The sequence below is a fragment of the Heterodontus francisci genome, chromosome 1 (assembly GCF_036365525.1).
Source record: "Heterodontus francisci isolate sHetFra1 chromosome 1, sHetFra1.hap1, whole genome shotgun sequence".
Lineage (NCBI taxonomy): Eukaryota > Metazoa > Chordata > Chondrichthyes > Heterodontiformes > Heterodontidae > Heterodontus > Heterodontus francisci.
Genome location: NC_090371.1, coordinates 217,214,640 through 217,241,518, shown reverse-complemented (window position 1 = coordinate 217,241,518; position 26,879 = coordinate 217,214,640).

The following is a 26,879-nucleotide window of genomic DNA, read 5'->3' as shown; positions in this document are numbered from 1 at the left end:
CAACAGTTTTTAAAACTTCAAATGCAGCTTGGGTTTTGTTAAGGAATCATCTGACAGAAATGACAGTTCGCCATAGATTAAGGTTTATTAAAGCTATCCTTTACATTGTATTTACTAACTATTGTATATGGGTTAGCAACATCCTGTATTTGCAAATCTCATTCATTCCCAATACTCCGTACTCTTGTATTTATGAGGAACATACAGTGCTGACTTCTGGAGATTCCTTGGATTTTCTTGCCTGTTTTCCCCTTAATACAAGTTCTGGAACAATGTGATACCAAATGGATAGCAGCAGAATTGTGACATTTTTTAGAAATAAAAGTCTATTAACTTTAACATGTCACAGAGCTTGTGTCCCAAGTGAAAGTAATGCATGCCAGAGCATAGAAATCAAGACATTCCCGAAATGACTTTTGCCATTTTAAAATGAGTTTACATAGTGCAACCCTTTAAACTTGTGTTTTAAAATAACTGAGCAGCGAAGTTATTTTAAAACACAAGGTTTAAGCTTGCAGCAAGGGTGTCCAACCATTTCACATGGGGGGTGGTGGGGGTCACATTACAATTTTTGTCTTACAAAGGGGGCCAGTGAGACAATTTCAGAAAGATAAAGGCATTAAAAATTTATCTTGCTATTGATCAAAACAACAACCAATGTGCATTTTTGTGAAGAAGCTTTAAATGAGATGATTAATTTGTTGACTTACTTTCTCATCATTATTTTGGACACTGATTTAGTGAGATATCTGACAGTTGTTTGCTTGAACAAGTAGTCAGTCTCTGCCCGCACACTTGTGTAGTGATGCAGATTATTCCAAATAGATATCCATCTGTCAGAACAGATCTTAATTGTTCTCTCTCCCTCCTTGCTCTCTGCGCCCTCCCTCTCTGTATTTCCCACCTTGTTGTTCCTCCCCCACCGTGTTGTCCCTCCCCTCTGTGCGTTGCTTCCCCACCCCCATGTTGTCACCCCTCTCTGTTTCCTCCCCCTTGTCATCCCCCTGCTCTGTGTTGTCCCCCTCTCTGTGTTGGCCCCTTCTCTGTGTTGTCCCACTGCCCGTGTTGTTTCCCCCTCACTGTGACATCCCTGTGCTCCCTGCCTCTCTCTCTCTCTGTCCCTCCATCTCTCTATCTCTCTCTTTGTCTGCCCCTCACCTCTCTCTCTCTCTGTCCCCCACCTCTCTCTGCTCTCTCTCGGTCCCCCTCCTCTCTGTCCTTCGCTCTCCCTCTCTCTCTCTACCCTCCCCCCCAGTATCTCTCTTGGCCCCACTCTCTCTCTCTCCCTCTCTCTCTGTAGCCCTCATTCTCTCTCCCCCACTCTCTTTCTGCCCTTTTCGCTTTCTCTCTGACCGTTGCTGAGAGTGGTAACAACGCTTTTGAACTTTGGACAAATTTGTGGTTTTTGGGTGGACTTTTTAAAAAATCGGAACCCATTGGAAAACCCTGAATCTGTCCAAAGTTGGGAAGCACCTGTCAACTGTGAAACTGAAACTTGTGATTTTTTTAAAAGCTGATCTATTTAAGCCAACGGGAAATTTCTCATCTGTGAAATTACCAGTCACGAACCCCAAAATCTTTGACCACGGACACTGGTGTCCATGTACGGACATGTTTCCGACACGTGTGCAATTTTCAGGCCTCCCACCATTTAAAGTAAACCAGAATCTAACATGATCCTCGATGCACTAACTTAATTCTATACACATGCATTAGCTTAATTTTCATTTCCTGGGTTGTTTAAGTTAGAAAGGCAACATACAGAGATTGTTTCAGTTTTAGATGAAACTTTTAGGGTCCTGCCCTGCACTATCAGCTGCCATTGAATCTATTAGTTCGACAGCAGCCCTTCCAGTTTTGGTTTTTTTTTGTGTGAGAAGAAAAATTGAACAAAGCTGGTTTTCAGCAAGTCACTTAAATGTAGCAACACTTGTTCAAGCATGACTGTTGATATGGGAGCTTCTGTCTGATTTATTAAAATGGTGCCACACAACTGGCTACAAACCTGTGAGAATAGTTAAAGGTACAACATCACCCACCCAGTTGGGAACTTTTGGAACTCGTTTTAAAACATACAAGAAGTGAGATTCTTCTCAGGAGATAGTGCAAAACTGGCAACAGCCAATCGGCAAATTGTTCATCCGCTGTCTTGAGATTCTTTCTGTCGATGTCAATGGAAGTGAAAATCAACCAGGGTGTAAGCCAGGCTGCTGATTCGCCAATACATGTTCTGTGTCACTGCCAAAAATGAATTTCACTCCCACAGATTTCAAGCCTTCCTGAAGTGCTGGCACTTCCTTCAGGAATATTGATGCCAAGAGGAGAAGAGCTTCAGGGCTACAGTTTTTGCCTCTGTCCCAAAATATATGTGCTGTAATGCCCTAAGTCCTAGGTAGTATGATACACTACATAAATAATACACAAGAAAAGATTGACTGGCCCATCTAGCCTATCCCATACAGCTGTGATGCCTCAACCATCATATTAAAGTTACTCCCCGCCTGCCTGAAGCTATGTAATCTCATAGGAGAGGCTAAAAAACATATTAGAAATCCAGACCAATTAGGGAAAAAATCTGGAAAATCCCTCTTTAACCCCTTTAAGAAATTTAAACTAGTCTAGGAGACCACATTGACCCTGATTTACATTACAGGACATCTAAGGGTTGAGGCAGAAAATCAGCCATATTGGTATTGAATCGGGTCTACTCCTGCTCCTATTTCTTATGTTCTTATGATCTCAGCCATAGCCAGAAACAGGTCCAACTCTCTCTTGAAGTGATTCATCATAGGAACCGGATACCTGTTCTGTAGGTCCATTATTCTCTGGAAAGAGAAGAACCACTGAACATCCAATCTGGTTCTACTTTCACAAACTGAAGATGATGCTTGACTATCAGAATTGTATAGTGATGTTCATAATAAAACTGGTCATATTAACATAAATTAACATATTGTTTTATGTAGAATTAAGAACCTGAAAATAGATAGAGCAGCTGTGCTGGATGATAAACACTCGAGAGTCCTCAGGGTAAGGAGACATATGCTGTGTGAATCCCTTGCCCATATCTTTAATAGTTCTCTGTGCTCTGGCACAGTTCCAGTAGACTGGAATGAGGCTAATGTAGTCCCCATCTTTAAAAAAGAAGACAAAAGGGACCCGGGTAACTATAGGCCCAATAATTTGACCTCAGTAATCGAAAAGATCACAGCATCACAGAATCACAGAATAATAGAATGCAGAAGAGGCCCTTCGGCCCATCGAATCTGCACTGATGCATTAAAACACCTGACCTGTCTACCTAATCCCATTTGCCAGCACTTGGCCCATAGCCTTGAATGTTATGACGTGCCAAGTGCTCATCCAGGTACTTTTTAAAGGATGTGAGGCAACCCGCCTCTACCACCCTCCCAGGCAGGGCATTCCAGACCGTCACCACCCTCTGGGTAAAAAAGTTCTTCCTCAAATCCCTCTTAAACCTCCTACTCCTCACCTTAAACTTGTGACCCCTCGTAACTGACCCTTCAACTAAGGGGAACAGCTGCTCCCTATCCACCCTGTCCATGCCCCTCATAATTTTGTACACCTCAATCAGGTCACCCCTCAGTCTTCTCTGCTCCAGCGAAAACAACGCAAGCCTATCCAACCTCTCTTCATAGCTTAAATGTTCCATTCCAGGCAACATCCTGGTGAATCGCCTCTGCACCCCCTCCAGTGCAATCACATCCTTCCTCTAATGTGGCGACCAGAATTGCACACAGTACTCCAGCTGTGACCTTACCAAAGTTCTGTACAACTCCAACATGACCTCCCTGCTTTTGTAATCTATGCCTCGATTGATAAAGGCAAGTGTCCCATATGCCTTTTTCACCACCCTATTAACCTGCCCTTCTGCCTTCAGAGATCTATGGACAAACATGCCAAGGTCCCTTTGTTCCTCGGAACTTCCCAGTGTCAGGCCATTCATTGAATACTTCCGTGTCACATTACTCCTTCCAAAGTGTATCACCTCACACTTTTCAGGGTTAAATTCCATCTGCCACTTTTCTGCCCATTTGACCATCCCGTCTATATTTTCGTGTAACCTAAGACACTCCACCTCACTGTTAACCACTCGGCCAATCTTTGTGTTATCCACAAACTTACTGATCCTACCCCCCACATATTCATCTATGATATTTATATAAATGACAAACAATAGGGGACCCAGCACAGATCCCTGTGGTACACCACTGGACACTGGCTTCCAGTCACTAAAACAGCCGTCTGTCATCACTCTCTGTCTCCTACAGCTAAGCCAATTTTGAATCCACCTTATCAAGTTACCTTGTATCCCATGTGCATTTGCTTTCTTGATAAGTCTCCCATGTGGGACCTTTTCAAAGGCTTTGCTAAAATCCATGTAAACTACATCAACTGCACTACCCTCATCTACACACCTGGTCACATGCTCAAAAAATTCAATCAAATTTGTTAGGCATGACTTCCCTCTGACAAAGCCATGCTGACTATTCCTAATCAAATTTTGCCCCTCCAAGTGGTGATAGATTCTCTCCTTCAGAATTTTCTCCAATAGTGTCCCTACCACTGACATGAGACTCACTGATCTGTAGTTTCCTGGCTTATCTCTACAACCTTTCTTAAATAGTGGGACCACATTAGCTGTTCTCCAGTCCTCTGGCACCTCCCCCGTGGCCAGAGAGGAATTAAAAATTTGGGTCAGAGCCCCTGCAATCTCCACCCTCGCCTCCCACAGCATCCTGGGACACAAATCCTCTGGACCTTGAGATTTGTCCACTTTTTAGCCTTCCAAAACCTCCAATACCTTGTCACTCCCTATGACAATTTGCTCAAGAGCCTCACAGTCTCTCTCTGTAAGTTCCATATCTATATCCTCTTTCTCTTGGGTGAAGACAGATGTGAAGTATTCATTCAACACCCTACCAATGTCCTCTGGCTCCAGCCACAAATTTCCCCCTTGGTCCCTAATGGGTCCTACTCTTTCCCTGGTTATCCTCTTTCCATTGATATACTTATAGAATATCTTGGGATTTTCCCGGCTTTTACCAGCCAGAGCTTTCTCATATCTCCTCTTTGCTCTCCTAATTGCTTTCTTAAGCTCAATCCTACACTTTCTGTACTCCACTAGTGCTTCCATTGATTTGCTCTTCTCGTATTTGCTAAAAGCCTCTCTTTTCCTTCTCATCATACCCTGAATGTTTCTGGTCATCCATGATTCTCTGGGCTTGTTGCTCCTACCTGTTACCCTAGAGGGAACATGTTGGGTCTGTACCCTCCCCATTTCCTTTTTGAATGCCCCCCACTGCTCTTCTGTAGATTTCCTGACAAGTAACTCTTTCCAGTCTACCTTGGCCAGATCCTGCCTTATTTTACTAAAATTTGCTCTCCCCCAATCCAAAACCTTTTTTTGCAACTTGTCTATTTCTTTCTCCATAACAAGCTTAAATTGTACCATGTTGTGGTCGCTATCACCAAAATGCACCCCCACCAACACATCAACCACCTGTCCGGCTTCATTCCCCAGAATTAGGTCCAGCACTGTAACCTCCCTTGTTGGATCCTCTACATATTGAGCTAAAAAGTTCTCCTGTATACATTTTAAGAACGCCACTCGATCTAAGCCCTTAACACGATGACTATCCCAATTAATGTTGGGAAAGTTGAAATCACCTGATATAATTACCCTATTATTATTTTTACACACCTCTGTGAATTGCACACATAATTGCTCCTCAATTTCCCGCTGACTATCTGGGGGTCTATAATAAACACCTAGCAATGTGGCTGTCCCTTTTTTATTCCTAAACTCTACCCATAAAGCTTCATTTGATGCACCCGCCAAGAAATCATCTCTCCTTACTGCAGTAACTGACTCCTTAACTAATATTGCATTGCCCCCTCCTCTTTTACCCCCTCCTCTGTCTCGCCTGAAGTTTCTATATCCCAGGATATTGAGCTGCCAATCCTGCCCCTCCCTCAACCATGTCTCCGTGATGGCTACTATATCACAATTCCAAGTGTCAATCATTGCCCTTAACTCATCTGTTTTACCTGCAACAGAACAAAAGAACAAAGAACAGTACAGCACAGGAACAGGCCATTCGGCCCTCCAAGCCTGCGCCGATCTTGATGCCTGCCTAAACTAAAACCTTCTGTACTTCCGGGGACCGTATCCCTCTCTTCCCATCCTATTCATGTATTTGTCAAGATGCCTCTTAAACGTCGCTATCGTACCTGCTTCCACCACCTCCCCCGGCAACAAGTTCCAGGCACTCACCACCCTCTGTGTAAAGAACTTGCCTCACACATCATCTCTAAACTTTGCCCCTCGCACCTTAAACCTATGTCCCCTAGTAACTGACTCTTCCACCCTGGGAAAAAGCTTCTGACTATCCACTCTGTCCATGTCGCTGAGTTTATCCAACCTCTCCTCATAGCTAATGCCCTCCAGACCAGGCAACATCCTGGTAAACCTCTTCTGTACCCTCTCCAAAGCCTCCACGTCCTTCTGGTAGTGTGGCGACCAGAATTGCATGCAATATTCTAAGTGTGGCCTAACTAAAGTTCTGTACAGCTGCAGCATGACTTGCCAATTTTTATACTCTATGCCTCGACCGATGAAGGCAAGCATGCCGTATGCCTTCTTGACTACTTTATTCACCTGCGTTGTCACTTTCAGTGACCTGTGGACCTGTTCGCCCAGATCTCTCTGCCTGTCAATACTCCAAAGGGTTCTGCCATTTACTGTATACTTCCCACCTGCATTAGACCTACCAAAATGCATTACCTCACATTTGTCCGGATTAAACTCCATCTGCCATTTCTCCGCCCAAGTCTCCAACCGATCTATATCCTGCTGTATCCTCTGACAATCCTCATCACTGTCCGCAGCTCCAACACCCTTTGTGTTGTCCGCAAACTTACTAAGACCAGCTACATTTTCCTCCAAATCATTTATATATACTACAAACAGCAAAGGTCCCAGCACTGATCCCTGCAGAACACCACTAGTCACAGCCCTCCATTCAGAAAAGCACCCTTCCACTGCTACCCTCTGTCTTCTATGACTGAGCCAGCTCTGTATCCATCTTGCCAGCTCACCTCTGATCCCGTGTGACTTCACCTTTTGTACCAGTCTGCCATGATGGACCTTGTCAAAGGCTTTACTGAAGTCCATATAGACAACATCCACTGCCCTTCCTTCATCAATCATCTTCGTCACTTCCTCAAAAAACTCAATACTCCTGGCATTAAAGTAGAGGCCTTCCATTCTGGTGTTACTCCCTTGAAACTTACTTCAGCTGTATTCCCTCTGACTTGTTCGCTTTCCTGTGTTTCGCTGTGTCCCTATTCTGCTAGGAGTCTGCATCCCCTCCCCTTGCCAAATTAGTTTAAACTCCTCCCAACAGCACTAGCAAATCCGCCAGCAAGGATGTTAGTTCCCCTCTGGTTCAGATGTAGACCGTCCTGCTTGTACAGGTCCCACCTTCCCCAGAAACGGTCCCAGTGGTCCAGGAATCTAAAACCCTCCCTCCTGCACCAACTCTTAAGCCACGCATTCATCTGTGCTATTCTCCTATTTCTATACCCGCTAGCACGTGGCACTGGGAGTAATCCAGAGATTTTTGAAGGGAATCATTAGGGTTGCAATATGTGACTACTTGGAAAAAGAGGGCGATATTAGGGGTACCCAACATGGCTCCAAGAATAGCTAATTTCTTCCAAATTTGATTACGTGCTTTGAACAAGTTACCAAGATGGTGGATGTGATAAGCCCAGTAGACATTGTTTACTTAGACTTCCAAAAATCTTTTGCAAGAAAGAAATAGCTAGAGCAAATAGGGTGCAGTTATAGGACAATTGACTGTAACACAGGGCATACTATTTGTCCTTATTCAAGACCTTGGTCAGGCCTCATCACTCTGTTCCATTTTGGTCTCCTCACATGGTGGGTGATATTGAGGCTTTGGAAGAGGTGCAAAGGAGGCTGATTAGACTCATTCCCAGTTTAAAACATCTTAGTAAGCCAAATAGGTTAAAAGAGCTGGCAGTTGAAGTGTAGACTCGGGGAGATCTAATTGAGGTTTATAAGATGATGAAAGGAATAGACTGTGTTCCAGTTGACAGATTGTTCCAAATCGGTCAAGGAGGACCAGGAGTCACAATTCTAAGTTGTGTAAGGCCAGATCTAGGTAAGTTCTAGGTTAGATGTCAGGAGATAGTTCTTTCCCGGAGAATAGCGGACCTCTGGAACAGGCTGCTGGCTTGTGCGGTGGATGTCAACTTGCTTCAAGTGAGAGTTAGATTTGCTTCTGTCTGAGGTGGAGATCACCTCTTACCAGATAGGTTCTCCAGGGAATTATCAAGGCCACAGTGATCTCCTGGACCAGTTTTGATTGTCTCAACAGTTGGAGAGGAATTTCACAGATCGTTTTCCCCAAATTGGTCTGGGCCTTTATCTGGTTTTAAACTTCTGCCAGGAAATCACATGGTTTTGGGTGGGGTGAAGAGTGTAAATACACAAGGTACACAATTGTGTGGGACAGACTGGATGGTGTTTTTCTGTCTGTCATCATTCGTAATCCTGCTCCTACCTAACCTGTTAAATTAAAATAATTGATGCACATAAATACAATCCAGTCCCTTCATTATCTTATCAACCTTGGTCAAATCACCCCTAAGTCTATAATTTACTAGCCTGTACAGACCCAGGTCTTTGAGGCTATCTGCATACCTAAGGATTTTTAAACTATGAGTTAATCTACTGGCCCTCCTCTCCACCATTTCCAAAGTCTACATACCCCTGTGAGGTGACCAAAACTGGACACAGTACTCAAACTGAGGCACAACCAAGGTCCTGTACAAGGAAATGTCTGCTTTGTTTTATAGTAAATTGTCCTGTAAATACTGAAAGGGGTAATGTGGAGAAAGTGTAAAGAATACCTCCTATCATGATAATGGAAGAGATCATATGTGAGAGAGACTGGAAGAGAGATGCAGCATGTCTTCAGAAAGGTCACACAGATTAGTGTGAAGCTATACATAGTTATAATGTAATAAATGTTAATGTTCTAACTACTCCATACTAAAGAATCTCTAAGCTAAACTAAGGTGGCAGCATACCAAACAAACATACAATATGGTGATCAGCGGTGAGATCGAGAACAACTGTAGTCTTACCATGAAACACCCAGAAGAAGAATTTGAAGTAATTATTTTAATAGGGCTAACCTGAAAAAAGCACCAAAACTCCAGACACGAAGAGTTGGGGAATCAACAGTAGAAATCCGGTCCAGCGATCGAAGGCTTCAAGTTGGAGAACCAAGCAATGATCAAGGAACTGGTGAGCAACCCTGAAAGAGGGTAAAAAAATTGTCCCTAATGGCACTAGGCAGGCAGCACCGGGAAAGTCCTTAGTGAGGGCTGATCCGAGGTTGGTGCCATTACACATGGAGACTGGAGCAAGCGAAAAAGAAAAACAACGAGGCTGCAAATACTCGATTCTCTAAGAGAAGAGAGTTAAGGAAATATAGCAGTAACATTATAAAACTGAGTTTAATACAAGGAGGAAATAATTCCTCAGTCCAACGGTGAGATTTCAAGGGGAGAAACGGTGGCCTTGGTGGGAGTTAGCGTGGATCTGAAAAGCACGGGAAACTTCTGATACTGGATGGAAAAACTCAAAAGTAAAACAAAATGAAGCTATGGATCGTAAATTCATAAAACCAGAAAGGTTTGGACACATGTAAGGACCAAATCAAACCCAAAATTGGTCACTCTGGCGAAAAAGATTTCTGAGATACAGAAGTGCTTTTAAATTGCTTCTAAAACTCTGAAGCAGAGTAAGTTGACACATTGCTGTATTCTATAGGGTCGATAGCAGATGTTATTGCAAGACAAGGCATTAATGAGACACTTGCCAAATTCAATGAAGTTGTAAAAGCTTTTGATACTTATTCCAAACTGTGGAGCAATAAGATTTTAGGAAGGGCAAGATTCAACAGAAGGGTCCAAAAAACAGGTGAAGCAGTTGATGCTTTTATCTCTTACCTGTACAGGCCAGCTGAAGGATGTGAATATGGAGGCCTTAAAACAGAATTAATAAGAGACCACATTGTAGTAGGTATTGCTGATGAATCCCTATCAGATTTATTGCAGTCTAAAGAAGATCTCACCCTGGACAAAGCTATTCAGCTGGTGAAACCAGCAGAGGTCCGGAAGAACAACAGAGCAATCCTGAGAGGTGAGGAAAGATCTTGGTTCAGGAACCTTCATGAAACTGTACAGTTCCTTAACAAGAGGGCTGTAAAAGAAGCAGCAGAAAAGAAAGTACACTGGTGGGGGGGGGGAGGGAGGCGGTGAGGGGGAGTGGCGAGGGGGTGGGTGGGAGAACAGGTAGCGAAAGATGCCATTAAACCCGACCAGTGATGTGGCGCCAAAATACCTACAGGTGCGACCAGTGTCCTGCAAACAAAGCAGAATGCTTCCACTGTAAGAAAATAGGGCATTTTGTGCCAAAGAAAATCTCTACTCCCACAAGTTCAAAAGAAAGAACAGCCAAGCATGGAGTGGTTAACAAAGTTAAACAACCTCCATCAGGAGAGCAATCAGAACACTTTTGTGGTGAGATCAATGATCCTATTCAGGCATTTTGGTCTGCAGATATATATGCCAATGGACATGTCACTAACTTTAAACTGGACACTGGAAGAAGTGTAACAGTCTAATCAGCCATGGTTATCAATACATTACCTACAACCAACAGAAAAAAAGTTACATGGCCCAGGAGGTGTTGAACTGAAAGTAAAGGGGAAGTTTCATGCTGTTGCCAAATATTAGAAACTGTATGTTCTAAGGAATCAGGAATTCTCTCTCTTAAGGAGAAGAGCTTGTATTGACCTTCATCTTATAAAGTAACTGGAAAAAGTTAACCAACAAGAATCCAGGAATCACTTCCAAAAGGAATTCTTGAAATTGTTTACTGGTCTCAGAAGACAGAAGACTGAATATAGTATTACTTTGGGAAAAGATGCTAAACCAGTATGTCGATTCACACCCACTAATGAAGCAGGTTCAACATCAATTAGAAGAGATGACCAGGATGGGAGTCATTTCTCCTGTTACTGAGGCTTATAGAGTGGAGTTCGGGAATGGTTCCAGTTCTTAAACCTAACGGTGATCTTCACATTTGTGTAGACTTAACTCAACTTAATAAGGCTGTGGCACGAGAATTTACTGAGCCTTTGCGACAAATATTAAGGAAAGCTCAAGCATGGTACTGGGATGCATATCAGGAACAAGCATTTCAAAGGATCAAGGAGATGTTGATTTCGCCGGATGACTTAGCACATTAAAACCCCTCACTGCAATTGCGGCTGACACCTCGGCTACAGGGATAAGGGCAGTCCTTTTCGAGGAACAGCCAGATGGAAGTCGAAGTCCTGTTCATTGTGCGTCACGAGCATTGTCTGACACTGAGACGAGATACATTGTAATCACAGAATCACAGAATTGTTACAGCACAGAAGGAAGCCATTCGGCCCATCATGTCTGCACAGCTCTCCGAGTGAGCAATTCACTTAGTGCCATTCTCCTGCCTTCTCCTCATAACACTGTACATTCTTCCTTTTCCGGTAACTATCTAATTTCCTTTTGAAGGCCTCAATTGAACCTGCCTCCACCACACTCTCAGGCAGCGTATTCCAGATCCGAACCACTTGCTGCATGAAAAACTTTTTCGTCATGTCGCCATTGCTTCTTTTGCCAATTACCTTAAATCTGTGCCCTCTCATTCTTGATCCTTTCTTGAGTGAGAACAGTTCCTCCCTCTCTACTCTGTGCAAACCTCTATCAAATCTCCTCTCAGCCTTATTGTCTCCAAAGGAAACAGTCCCACCTTCTCCAATCTATCTTTGTAAATATCGTTTCTCATTCCTGGAACCATTCTCGTGATTCCTTTCTGTACTCTCTCCAATGCCTTCACATCTTTCCTTAAATGTGGTGCCCAGAACTGGATGCAATACTCCAGCTGAGAACGAACTAGTGTCTTATATAAATTCAACATAACCTCCTTCCTCTTGTACTCTAGGCCCCGATTAATAAAGCCCAGGATACTATATGCTTTATTGACTGCTTTCTCAATCTGTCCTGCCACCTTCAATGATTTATGCACATATACACCCAGGTCCCTCTGTTCCTGCACCCCCTTTAGAGTTGTAACCTTTATTTTATATTGTCTCTCCATTTTCTTCCTGCCAAAATGAATCACCTCACATTTCTCCACATTGAACTTCATCTGCCACCTGTCCGCCCATACCACCAGCTTGTCTTTTGAAGTTTCACACTATCGTCCTCACAGTTCACAATGCTTCCAAGTTTCATATCCTCTATATATTAGGAAGAGCGAGGGTCCCAACACTGACCCCTGGGGAACTCAACTACAAACCTTCCTCCAGACCGAAAAACATCCATTAACCACTACTCTCTGTTTCCCATCACTCAACCATCCCCCACAGGATGGGACAGGAGGTGTGGCGGGGGGGCGGTGATAAAATTGAGTGGGAGGAGGGGGATGCCTTTTCCATCGCCTTCCTGCCCCCACTGCAATTTTATGAGGGACGGCGTTGGTGAGAAACGGTCTGCCCGCCCCAGGCCAATTAAGACCCATAAGTGACCAATTAACTCACTTAAGGGCCTCCTCCCACCACCGCTGTTATATTATTACCAGCTGCGGGCGGATGACTCAGGACCCTGAAGAGGCCGCTCAGTAAAACCTAGCGGCCTCCTTGCGGGCTGGGGGGCCCCACCCAATGGGGCACCCTGTGCCCCATGGAGGCCGCCCCCACAGCCAACTGCCCCCACTGCACTACATTCACCACCACCCCCCCTCCCCCCACCCGACCCCTCATTGCCTCGCCAGGGCCCGGCCGATTGTCCCCAGCGATACCCCACATGCCTAACCTTTTTCCGGGGCTGGCGTCCCTCTTGCTGCTCTCCCTGGCTGCAGTCCCAGCAGTCGCCACTGCTCCCGGTGCCGCTGCTGGGACTGAGGGCTGCCAGCTTTCTGATTGGCCAGCAGCTCTTGTAGGCGAGATTTCCTGCCTCAGAGAGCGGAAGTTCCGCCCGAGGCCAATTAAGGGCCTGGGCCACATAAAATCATAGCGTGGCTCCCAGGTCCAGCGGAGGCGTGCTCACCCCCAACCTTTTGGGCCGGTGAACGGGGCCTCCCACCCAACGTAAAATTCCAGCCCATGTTGCTACCGTCCCTTTTATTCCATGAGCTGTACCTTTGCTCACAAGTCTGTTGTGTGGCACTGTTTCAAATGCCTTTTGGAAGTCCATATATACCACATCACAGCATTGCCCTCATCAACCCTCTCGGTTACCGCCTCAAAAAACTCCAGCAAATGAGTTAAACATGATCTTTCCTTAACAAATCCATGCTGGCTTTCCTTAATTAACCTGCATTTGACCAGGTGACTATTAATTTTGCCCTGAATTATCGTTTCTAGAAGTTTCCCCACCACCGAAGTTCAACTGACTGTTCTGCGGTTGCTGGGTTTATCTTTGCATCCTCTTTTGAACAAGAGTTCAACATTTGCAATTCTCCAGTCCTCTGGTACCACCCCAAGTCTAAGGAAGGCTGGAGAGTTATGGCCAGTGCCTCCACAATTTCAACTCTCACTTCCTTCAGTACCCTTGGATGCATCTCGTTCGCTCCTGGTTCTTTAATAACTTTAAGTATAGACGGCCTATCTAATACCTCCTCCTTATTCATTTAATACCACAGCAATTCCCCCTGCCTCCATGCATAAATCCTCTTTTTGGTCCCTAATCGGCCTACTCCACCTTTTACCACCCTTTACTATATATATGCCTATAGGAGACTTTGGGATTCCCTTTTATGTTAGCTACCAGTCTCTTTTCATTCTCTCGTTTTGCTTCTTTTGCCTGGTTTTACATTGTGTTATCCACCTTACATCTGTCATAAGCACACTTTTTCCTCTCCATCTTCATCTCTATCTCTTTTGTCATCCAGGGAGGTCTGGAATTGTTTGCCCAACCGTTCCCCTTTGAGGGAATATACCTTGACTGTGCCCGAACTATTTCTTCATTGAAGGTAGCCCATTGTTCAGCTACCAATTTTCCTGCCAACCTTTGATTACAGTTTATTCGATCTGGATCCATTCTTTGAAGTTGGCTTTCCCCCAGTTACTTATTTTGACTCTGGACTGTTCTTTGCCCTTTTCCATAGCCAACCTAAATCTTATGATACAATGATCACTGTCTCCTAAATATTCTCTTACTGACACTTGATCCACTTGGCCTACCTTATTCCCAAGAACCAGGTCCAGCAGTGCCTCCCCTCTCATTGGACTGGAAACATACCGCCATAGAACATTTTCCTGAACACACTGTAGGAACTCTTGCCCCTCTCTGCCCTTTACACTACTACTATCCCAGTCTATATTTGGAGAATTAAAGTCCCCCATTATAACTGCTCTATAATTCTTACGCCTCACTGTAATTTCCTTGCAAATTTGTTTCTCTACATCCTTTCCACTAGTTGGTGGCCGATAGACTACACTGAGCAATGTAACTGCACCTTTTTTGTTCCTTAGCTCTAGCCAAATAGATTCTGTCCTTGACCTCTCTGGGATATCGTCTCTCTCTGTCATACTCTCCTTAATCAATATAGCCACTCCTCCCCCTTTTCTTCCTTTCCCATCTTGCCTGAACACCTTGTATCCAGGAATATTTAACACCCAGCCCTGACCTTCTTTGAGCCAGGTTTCTGTTATAGCCACAACATCATATTCCTACATGTCAATCTTCACCTGTAACTCACCAATCTTATTAACTACACTGTATGCATTCACATACATACACATTAACCCTGATTTAGACTTTATTACTTCCTCCCTTACTCTGCCCCCAACTAATGACTTACTATTCCCTACTCTAGTGCCATCTATCTCTCCCAGAATTCCATGCACCTTGGTAGTACTGTCTAACACTCTCACCTTATGCACCTTATTCCTCTTTTCTATTTCTATATGCTGGTTCCCATCCCCCTGCCAATTTAGTTTAAACCTTCTCCAACCACAACAGGGAACCGCCCCGAAAGGACTTTGGTCACAGTCATGTTGGGGCGCAACATGTCCCTTTTGAAAAGGTGCCTCCTGTCCCAGAACTGGTCCCAATGTCCCAAGAATCTGAAGCCCTCTCCCTGCACCGGTTTCAAGCCATGCATTGATCCTCCCTATCTTCCTATTTCTACTCTCGCAAGCACGTGGCACTGGAAGTAATCCAGAGATTACTGCCCTCGAGGTCCTACTCTTTAACTCCCTCCCCAGTTTCAGAAAATCTGACCATATGACTTAAATATCTGCCCTTGCTATGTGGCTGGTACCAACATGCACCACAACTTCTGGCTCATTCCCTTCCCTCTGCAGAATATCCTGGACAGTGATGTCCTTTACCCTGGCACCAGGGAGGCAACACACCATGCTGGTCTCACGATAATGGTCACAGAAATGCCTGTCTGTCCTCCTGACTATGAATCACCTATAACAACTGCATTTCTGCACTTTGCTGCTCCCTCCTGCACAATCCCTTGCCCATTGGTTTGGACTGGACTCCTTCAAGGTGTCGTCACTCTCCGCAGTCTTCAAAGCTGAGTACCGGTTTGATAGCGGCACGCATCCCAAAGATTCCTGTACTTCCTGCCTCTTCCGGATGACCACCCACCTACTATTCCGAACTGCTACTGCCTATGGGTGACCACCTCCTGGAATGTACAATCTAGGAAACTCTCCTGCTCCCTGATGCTCCGCAGTGACTCCAGCTGCCCCTCAAACTCAGAAATCTTGAGCTCAAGCTGAAGCATCTGGAGACACTTCCTACACAAGTGGTCGCCCAAGACACATAAAGAGTCCTGAAGTTCCCACGTGGCACAGGAATTGCAAGCAACAGGTCGTAGCTGCCCATCCATGATCAAAATGAAAACCCTCTATGCCCTTTTTAAACAATCTATTTAGTACCCTGTTTAAACAATCAATTGTAATTATTACAGCTAGTCCTGCTCTGTGTTTATGCCACTATTACAAAAGACTTACTGTTACACTGCCCCCAAATTAAAAATTTGTAAGTTCCCAGCTCCTAATTTGAACCAATACCCTCCCTTCTGGTCTTTCTCTGTGGTAAATTATAAAATCTGCCTTACTTTTCACTTTTTATACTAATGAATAGATTAAGTCTTGTTTTATATTTTATTAAATTAGATTAAATTAAAAGCTTACTGGTATACTCACCCGGGCTGGCTTTCTGTTTCCCTGCGTTCTCTGTTGATTGTGACGTCACTTTTCTCGATTTGCCTCTGAACCTCCCGCTCCTCTCCCACTGCTCCTCTCTGAGTCACCAGGTTTCGGTGCTTTTTAAATCCTCTCCTCTCCCACTGCTTCTCACCCAACTCATTAATACAGTGTATTAACACCTAATTTTTACTAATGCTTTGTCTTACAACACACCATTAACATATTGTTTGCCTTTGCTCCGTGACCTTTTGGTCAGCTATGCGGCCTGGTCCAATCTAGACTTCCTTTGTTACCTCTTGCCCCACCCCCACCTCACTTGCTTATAACCTGTGACTTTTCTAATATTTGTCAGTTCCGATGAAGGGTCACTGACCCGAAACGTTAACTCTGCTTCTCTTTCCACAGATGCTGCCAGACCTGCTGAGTGGTTCCAGCATTTCTTGTTTTTGTTTCAGATTTCCAGCATCTGCAGTATTTTGCTTTTATCACTAATATTCTGGTTGTGGCTAATGAGGTTTACCTCTCAGGATCTTATATGTTTCAATCAAGTCGCCTCTCACTCTTCTCAATTCCAGCAGATACAAGCCTAGCCTGTCCAATCTTTCCTCGTAAGACAGCCTGCCCATTCCAGGTATTAGTCTAATAAACCTTCTCTGTACTGCCTCCAACGCATGTACATCCTTGCTTAAACAAGGAGACCAGTACTGTACACAGAATTCCAGATGTGGTCTCACCAGTGCCCTGTATAACTGAAGCATAACCTCCCTACCTCTGTATTCAATTCCCCTTACGATAAACGATAACATTCTATTATCTTTCCTAATTACGTGCTGTACCTGCATACTAACCATTTGCGATTCATGCACTAGGACACACAGATCCCTCTGCATTTCAGAGCTCTACAATCTCTCACCATTTAGATAATATGCTTTTTTATTCTTCCTGCCAAAATGGACAATTTCACACTTTCCACATGATACTTCATTTGCCAGGTCTTTGCCCACTCACTTAACCTATCTATATCCCTTTGTAGTCCCCTTACGTCCTCTTCACAAGTTACTTTCCTACCTATCTTTGTGTCATCAGCAAATTTAGCAACCATACCTTCGGTCCCTTCATCTAAGTCATTTATATAAATTGTAAAAAGTTGAGGCCCCAGCACAGATCCCTGTGGCACACCACTCATTACATCTTGCCAACCAGAAAATGACCCATTTATGCCTATTCTCTGTTTCCTGTTAGCTAACCAATCTTCTATCCATGCCAATATGTTACCGCCTACACCATGAGATTTTGTTTTTTGCAATAACCTTTGATGTGGCACCTTATCAAATGCCTTCTGGAAATCTAAGTACAATACATCCACCAGTTCCCCTTTATCCACAGCACATGTACCTCCCTCAAAAAAAAAAAAATTGGTTAAACATGATTTCCCTTTCACAAAACCACGTTGACTCCACCTGATTGCCTTGAATTTTTCTAAATGCCCTGCTATAACATCTTTAATAATAGCTTCTAACATTTTCCCAATGACACATGTTAAGCTAACTGGCCTGTAGTTTCCTGCTTTCTGTCTCCCTCCCTTTTTGAATAAAGGAGTTACATTCACTATTTTCTAATCTAAAGGAACCTTCCCCGAATCTAGAGAATTTTGGAAATTTTCTTTGAGCACAAAAGACACTTTTTCTTTTATTCATTCATGGGATGTGGGCGTCGCTGGCCAGGCCAGCATTTATTGTCCATCCCTAATTGCCCTTGAGAAGGTGGTGGTGAGCTGCCTTCTTGAACTGCTGCAGTCCATGTGGGGTAGGTACACCCACAGTGCTGTTAGGAAGGGAGTTCCAGGATTTTGACCCAGCAACAGTGATGGAACGGCGATATAGTTCCAAGTCAGGATGGTGTGTGACTTGGAGGGGAACTTGCAGGTGGTGGTGTTCCCATGTATTTGCTGCCCTTGTCCTTCTAGTTGGTAGAGGTCGCGGGTTTGGAAGGTGCTGTTTAAGGAGCCTTGGTGCATTGCTGCAGTGCATCTTGTAGATGGTATACACTGCTGCCACTGTCCGTCGGTGGTGGAGGGAGTGAATGTTTGTAGATGGGGTGCCAATCAAGCGGGCTGCTTTGTCTTGGATGGTGTCGAGCTTCTTGAGTGTTGTTGGAGCTGCACCCATCCAGGCAAGTGGAGAGTATTCCATCACCCTCCTGACTTATGCCTTGTAGATGGTGGACAGGCTTTGGGGAGTCAGGAAGTGAGTTACTCGCCTCAGGATTCCTAGCCTCTGACCTGCTCTTGTAGCCACGGTATTATAATGGCTACTCTAGTTCAGTTTCTGGTCAATGGTAACCCCTAGGATGTTGATAGTGGGGGATTCAGCGATGGTAATGCCGTTGAATGTCATGGGGAGATGGTGAGATTCTCTCTTGTTGGAGATGGTCATTGCCTGGCACTTGTGTGGCACGAATGTTACTTGCCACTAATCAGCCCAAGCCTGGATATTGTCCAGCTCTTGCTGCATTTCTACATGGACTGCTTCAGTATCTGAGGAGTCACGAATGGTGCTGAACATTGCACAATCATCAGCGAACATCCCCACTTCTGACCTTATGATTGAAGGAAGGTCATTGATGAAGCAGCTGAGATGGTTGGGCCCAGGACACTACCCTGAGGAACTCCTGCAGTGATGTCCTGGAGCTCAGATGATTGACCTCCAACAACCACAACCATCTTCCTTTGCGCTAGGTATGACTCCAGCCAGCGGAGGGTTTTCCCCCTGATTCCCATTGACCTCAGTTTTGCTAGGGCTCCTTGATGCCATACTTGGTCAAATGCTGCCTTGATGTCAAGGGCAGTCACTCTCACCTCGCCTCTTGAGTTCTTATTCATATATGTGATGAGAGACTGGTGATTCCGGAGTCACGCCGGGTAGACATCTTGGAGAAAATACACAAAGGTCATATGGGCATAAGTAAATGTATAGCACAGGCTCAGGCATCTGTGTGGTGGCTGGGAATATCGAAAGATATAGAAGAAATTATGTCAAATTGTCAGGTATGTGCAGTGCAGAGACAGGATGAAAGGGAGCCTCTTATTTCGACCCAATACCCAACCAGACCATGGCAATGTCTGGCGATGGATCTATTCATCTTTAATGGAAAATCAACTGTAGTCAATTACTTTTCAAGGTGGATCAAGGTTAAACATATGTACATACAACAACTGAAGCAGTCATTCGAGGGTTACAAGAGATCTTTACAACATATGATATACCTGATCAGATAGCATCCGATAATGGACCACAATTTGCAAATGAGTACTTCATGCACTTTGTGGAAAACTGTGGATTTGTACATCTAACCAGTCCCTCTTGACCAGAGTTGTCCAACCTTGTCGGGTGGAGGGCCGCATTACGATTTTTGCTCAGCCCGAGGGGTCGTTGAGCAAATTTCGAAAGATAAAGGCATTAAAAATTTATCTTACTAATAAAAACAACAACAAGTGTGCATTTTTGTGAAGAAGCTTTAAATGAGAAGACTAATTTATTGACTTACTTTCTCGTCACTATATTGAAAATTGATTGAGTGGCATACCCGGCATTGTTTTTGCTTGCAGAAGTAGTCAATCTCTGCCCGCACACTTGATGTAGCGATGCAGTGTATTCTGGATATCCACCTTTCAGGAGTGAGATCTCATTCTCTGTCTCTCCCTGTTTCCCCCCTCTCTGTGTCGTTTACCCCTCTCTGTGTATCCCCCTCTCTCTGTCCCCCCTATCTATCTGGTCCCCCTATATCTCTGTTCCCCCCTCTCTCTGAGTTTCCCCTCTCTTTTTGTTCACCCTCTCTCTCTGTTCATCCTCTCTCTCTGTTTCCCCCTCTCTGTTCATCCTCTCTCTCTGTTTCCCCCTCTCTGTTCATCCTCTCTCTCTGTTTCCCCCTCTCTGTTCATCCTCTCTCTCTGTTCCCCCCTCTCTGTTCATCCTCTCTCTCTGTTTTCCCCCTCTCTCTCCCCCTCCCCCCCTAACAGTTGCACTGAGCGGGAGCGCTCAGCACAGCAGTTTTGTGCTCGATCAGTTTGTTTAAAAACATTGTGCTGAGTTTCATAGATGACAGCTGCTGAAGTAGGAACACACTTCTCAACATCGGACCGATTCCGGATTCTGCGCTCGACTTTTAAAAGAGTCGGAAAACCTTGTATCTGTCCGCTGTTGGGAAGCGCGTTCCTGCTTCAGAAGCTGTCATTTGTGAAAATGACAGTGCGATGTTTTTAAAAAGGCCTCTCTGCAGGAAGACAAAAGGAAATTTCCCATCTCTACTCATGGAGCATTGGCGAGGATGAGTAACAGCCACGGGCTGGATGGAAACCTTTGGCGGGCTGGATCCTGGCCCACGGGCTGTATGTTGGACAATTCTGCTCTCGGCAACCTAATGGAGAAGCTGAGCAAGCAGTCAGAACTATTAAAGCACTGAAAGAAAAATCAAGATTTTCAAACAGCACTTCTGAACTACAGAACTACTCCATTATTATGCGGATTAGCACCATCAGAACTATAACTGGGAAGAAAATTTAGCACACAACTTCAAATACTACCCAAAAAGTTACTTCCAGGGCTACAAATCCAGGATTATTAGAGAGTTCAAGACAGAGAAAATTCTTATAGAAGACAATAAGCCTATAATTATAACAGGAAATACCATACCAGAAACCTACCAAAGTTGACAAAAGGGCAAGAAGTATGGGCATGAGAGCAAAGCAGAGAAGGAGTAATCATCCAGGGAGATGAGATTCACCAGCGATCTTATTTAGTACAAACTTCAGAAGGTACTATCAGGAGAAACAGAAGTAATCTTATTCTTATTCATCAAAGACGTCACTCAGTCATACATTTGGATGAATCAGATGTTGAACCTGAAATTCAGAAAGCACTGGATACTACAAACCTCAATGAAGGCCGTCCAAATCAAGAAACAAGAGTTCAGAAAAAGTCTACCAATCTTCTGCACCTAACAACAGCAAGATCAGGGAGAGTTGTGAAGCCTCCTGACGGATTGAATCTATGAAGTCAAAGACTTGAGGGGAGATGGGATAGTATGTAAAAATAAATATAAGTGAATGTATGTAAATATATATATTTGGATAGAGACTTGGGGGGAGATGTAGTATAAGGGTCTGAAAGGGGTAATGTGGAGAAAGTGTAAAGAATACCTCCTACCATGATGATGTAAGAGATCACATGTGAGAGAGACTGGAAGAGAGATGCAGCATGTCCTCAGAGAGGTCACACAGACTGGTGTGAAGCTGTACATAGTGTTACGGCCGACTGCTCAAGTCAAAGCCCCCAATCAATATATACATAGCATGTAAAACTAAAGCACATGGCATTGGAGGTAGTGTATTGCGATGGATAGAAAATTGGTTGGTGGACAGGAAACAAAGAGGAGGGATAAATGGGTCTTTTTTCGAATGGCAGGCAGTGACTAGTGGGGTACCACAGGGATCGGTGCTAGGATCCCAGCTATTCATAATATACATTAATGATTTAGATGAGGGGACTAAATATAATATCTCCAAATTTGCAGATGACACAAAACTGGGTGGGAGGGTGAGTTGAGGGAAGAAGCAGAGAGGCTTCAGGGTGATTTGAACAAGTTGAGTGAGTGGGCTAATGCATGGCAGATGCAGTATAATGTGGATAAATGTGAGGTTATCCACTTTGGTAGCAAAAACAGGAAGGCGGATTATTATCTGAATGGCTATAAACTGAGAGAGGGGAGTATGCAGCGAGACCTGGGTGTTCTCATACACCAGTCGCTGAAGGTAAGCATGCAGGTGCAACAGGCGGTAAAAAAGGCAAACGGTATTTTGGCCTTCATAGCGAGAGGATTCGAGTACAGAAGCAGGGATGTCTTGCTGCAATTATACAGGGCCTTGGTGAGGCCACACCTGGAATATTGTGTGCAGTTTTGGTCTCCTTATCTGAGGAAGGATGTTCTTGCTATAGAGGGAGTGCAGCGAAGGTTTACCAGACTGATTCCTGGGATGGCGGGACTGACATATGAGGAGAGATTGAGTCAGTTAGGATCATATTTGCTGGAGTTCAGAAGAGTGAGGGGGGGGGGGGATCTCATAGAAGAACTAAATTCTTAGACACTACTAAGATATAAACAACATATAAAATTGAAAAAAATAGAGTGCTTGCATATTTACGCTCCTGTAAAAGTGAAATCTTCCAATGCGGAATAGTCCAAGGTTGCTTGAAGTCCTCGCAGCCGTCTGATGGGGGAAAGAAAGGGTTCTTCAACAGTAGAACAGTCCGTAGTCTAATTCAGCAGTTGAATTGATGCTCTTATTTTCCAGCGATGAATTTCAACAATTACAGTTCAGTAGTTAAAGGAATTTGATTATTTTCTTTTAAGAAATCCATCCAGCCTGACATCAGAATTCTGAGAGTGTAATAAGTAGGGTTTAAATAAACTGAGAGAGAGCTCACATTACCTTCGATATATGCTGGTTCAGCTGTCTGTCTGTTTCTCTGTTAATTGTGTCTCAAAAGCCAGTTTTTCAACTCGTTTCAAATGTCAATCTGCAACAATGTATTTCGTGTCTTTGGTCCTGAGTGGCTCTATCCTATGGCAACGACAATGCACTCTTTGAATCACAGTCTCTGTGTGGATGTATCCCAGGGCAAAGAGAATGCATTCTTTGACTCAGTCTCTGGAGCTTGTTGCCTTAAAGCAGTACTGCTCCTTTTCTAGCCTTAAAGGCACACAAGATTCTTCACGGAAAAGAAAACTACAGGATCATAACAGTAGTTATAATGTAATAAAGGTTAATGTTCTAATTACCCCTGAATAAAGAATCTCTCTAAGCTAGACTAACCAAGGTGGCAGCATACCAAACAAACATACAACAAATACAATCAAGAACCCTGTTTGCATTAGCTGTAGCTTCATGGCATTAGTCATGAGTAATGCACTAGAACACCCAAATCTCTTTCTTTCACCATGGGCTTCAATCTGTTGCCTGTAAGGTGCATGTATACTCAGCCTTGGTCCTGACCATGTGCATAACACTTCAATTTTCTCAGTTAAAAATCATTTGCCAAACACATCAAGATCTATTTGTTGTAGTCAAACATCTGCGATAGTCCTAACTCTCACACGTATCGTGGCATCCTCTGCAAACTTGTCAACCATTCCCACAACACCTACCTCTGAATCATTAATGAAAATATGAAATGATTCCTGCAGAACACCACTGGTAACAGGACTCCAAGCACATTCAAATCCATCGACTATAATTTTCTGCCTATGGGCATTCAGCTAATTCTCAATCCGTGGCAGCAAATTACCATTAATTCCACAAGATTCCATCTTGTAGAGAAGCCTCTTGTGAGGTACCATATCAAAAGCTTTCTGACAATCTCTACGGGTTACCTTCCTCGATTATCCTGGAGACTTCTCCAAAAATTTAAATCAAATTTCTAAGACATGGCTTTTGTTTCTGTGACCTGTCCTATTTCCTTTTATTTCTCCCTGCAGAATCTGCAAGTGTTATTTAAAGTTGCACGGTTCCCTCCTTTCTGGGATTGTGGTATTCTAGTCACCTGGGAGTCCTTGCTGCACAGATAGATCACTCAATTCCATTTGAAAATGGCCTTATGCTCATACCAGCTTTGTTTTAGCTCCTGATTTTTGTGCCATATTATCTTGTATTGACATGTCCACCACATTGTATATATTTTACACAAAAAGCTACAAGTAAACAAAGTATTTTTTAAAACCTTAGGTCCAAAAGAGTCAAAATGAAATACTGTTGCACCCATTTTGCATGTGTGTCCTGGGGAATGCAAGATTAGTGAGGGACTTTTTTATTTAGGTGGCCAATATGCACCCGTTTTAGGATCCATCCATGGAATTCATCAGGTGCTGGGCCTGTTCTGCTCAGAATCACTTGGTCTGCAAGTGACCTGGTCAACCATTTTTAAAGGGACCGCTAGAGGCCGCCACCAAATATGCGTGTTCTTTTTATATGCTTAGCTCGATGTGGCTTTTCCAGCAAAATGTGGACTGCTGCTAGCCCCATGCTCCGCCCTCCGCCACAACTCTCCCAACTGCCAACCGCCATCCCTCTTGCCATCACCCACAAGGCTGCTACTGGCGAGGCAAGTGAGCCAAATTCGATTGGGTCACATGGGTCAGCTGTCTCTGGAAGAGTGACAGATGCCAGCAGCTTGTTCCAATTATTACAATGAGAGCCAAGGACCAATTTAGGATGGTCCTCGGGCCTCCTGGTTTTGACACATGGTTAGCACCGCAGCCTCACAGCTCCAGTAACCCGGGTTCAATTCTGGGTACTGCCTGTGTGGTGTTTGCAAGTTCTCCCTGTGTCTGCGTGGGTTTCCTCCGGGTGCTCCGGTTTCCTCCCACATGCCAAAGGCTTGCAGGTTGATAGGTAAATTGGCCATTAGCAATTGCCCCTGGAATAGGTAGGTGGTAGGGAAATATAGGGGCAGGTGGGGATGTGGTAGGAATATGGAATTAGTGTAGGATTAGTATAAATGGCTGGTTGATGGTCGGCACAGACTCGGTGGGCTGAAGGGCCTGTTTCATTGCTGTATCTCTAAACTAAACTAAACTAGAACCACACCACCAAGTATGCAACTGAAAATGGGCCATAACAAATTTAGCTCCCAAAGTTCTTTATAATGAAAGATTTGTGACAAAAGGAACCTGTGCTCTCCCAAAATTGGAGCTGTAATTATCTAAGCCGCAGCACTCACTGTACAGCTTTATAATTCTATGGTGAGGATTCACACTTTCAAGCAGAAGGTTTGGAGTTGAGGCTAAGACTGTAAGGTTGAGTGGGAATGCATATATCCTCACACCTCAGTCACAAATATTTTCCCAAATAAACAGAGGCATGAGACAGATTTTTATTTATGAAAGCAACTGTATTATTGTCTCTAAAAAGAAATCCAGCAAAGACGGTCACTTAATTAATCAGAATGCATACAGTCAGAACTCATGATAACATCACCTGCATTCTGGTATCTGTTCTTTGTCAGATGCTGACTGACCTGCTGTGCATGTCCAGTGTTTTGCGTTTCTATTTCTATTTCCAGCATTGACAGTTTTTGTTTATTATGACCAGTATCACTTGTTCCCTGATCCCAGCTAAAGCTCGGCTAAAGTCAATAAAGGGACGGACCCAAGTTTCAATGAGGCACGGCCCAATGATAAGAGTTCTTTCCCTGTCAGTCATGTTAAGCTTGTGTTTATGGACTTTGACAGTCAGTATTTGCCAGCTCCCATGTTAAAGTGTAGCTTCGGATTAAAGTTAAGGCTGCAGAATTAATCACCATTTCTAGGGTCGCTGGTTCACAGTAACTGAATTATTGAAATTCTGCTTTTTATTACAAAGGATTCTGGGATACTTACTGGTGCTTTGGGATTCAGATTCTGCAAATTCATCAGTTTATAGCTAGGCTTAGAAGCTCAAGTCACTGAATAGTTTGCTTATGGGGATGGTGTTCCATGATACCATCCATTTATCTGTGAAAATCTCAAATCATTTCTGAAATGTGACATGACATTTACCTTTCCCGATTTCCAGAGTCAAAACTCTGCCGCTCTTGTTGGTACCGTGACAATGTACAATGTTGAGGTAATAATGTCATAATGTTAAACTGAATATATAAGATTGTCCATACAGGTTACAAGTGCTATTCATTCACTGAATGTACACATCAACAGCCATTATAATTAACTAAGAAAGTAATTCATGTGTTGTTTATAGTCAGGGGTCCACTCTAAAAGTAGGGATTTAGGATTCTACTATAAAGCACTGTCATGTGTAGAGAGATTTAACAACATGTTTCATCAATATACCAATTTTAAAAAAAAACATGAATGTGATTTATACGTAAGGGCAAAAAAGCACAATTAAAACATCCTCAGTACTAGGCAGCTACACTCAACTCATGTTACCAAAAGAAATACATAGGAAAAAAAACCCATGGCTAAGAACATAATGACATGGGATATATTCTGAAACAATCAGTTCCTAAAGGACCCACAGTAAGACAAGCTCTGTGTGTATCTACGAATGTCTGGAGCTAAATGCAAGAATCATCCTGCTCCACAAAGAGCCAGAACTGACTCATTTTCACCCAAACAGCAATAGATTTGTAAAATAAATCAGAGAAGGGCATTGAAGCTGATGTAATAAATGGGCCCAAGTGGCATATCAATGCATTTTGGAAGAAGGAAAGGATTGAAGGTTATGGTGAGAAGATGGGTGGATGTGTTTTAGAGAAAAGGGAATGAGAGATATGTTGAGAAGATTGGTAAATGGCATTGGATAAGGAATTGAGGGATATGAGAAAATGCATAGATGGGTGGAAGAAGATGGCGAGATGAGGCTGCAGGGAAAGTGACTGAGGGATAAGGCGAGAAGGTAGGTACATAGGGCTGAATATTACTAACCCTCCAATGTCGGAAGTCATGGCGGGGGGATATGGAAAATTATTACGGGAGAGAATCGACATG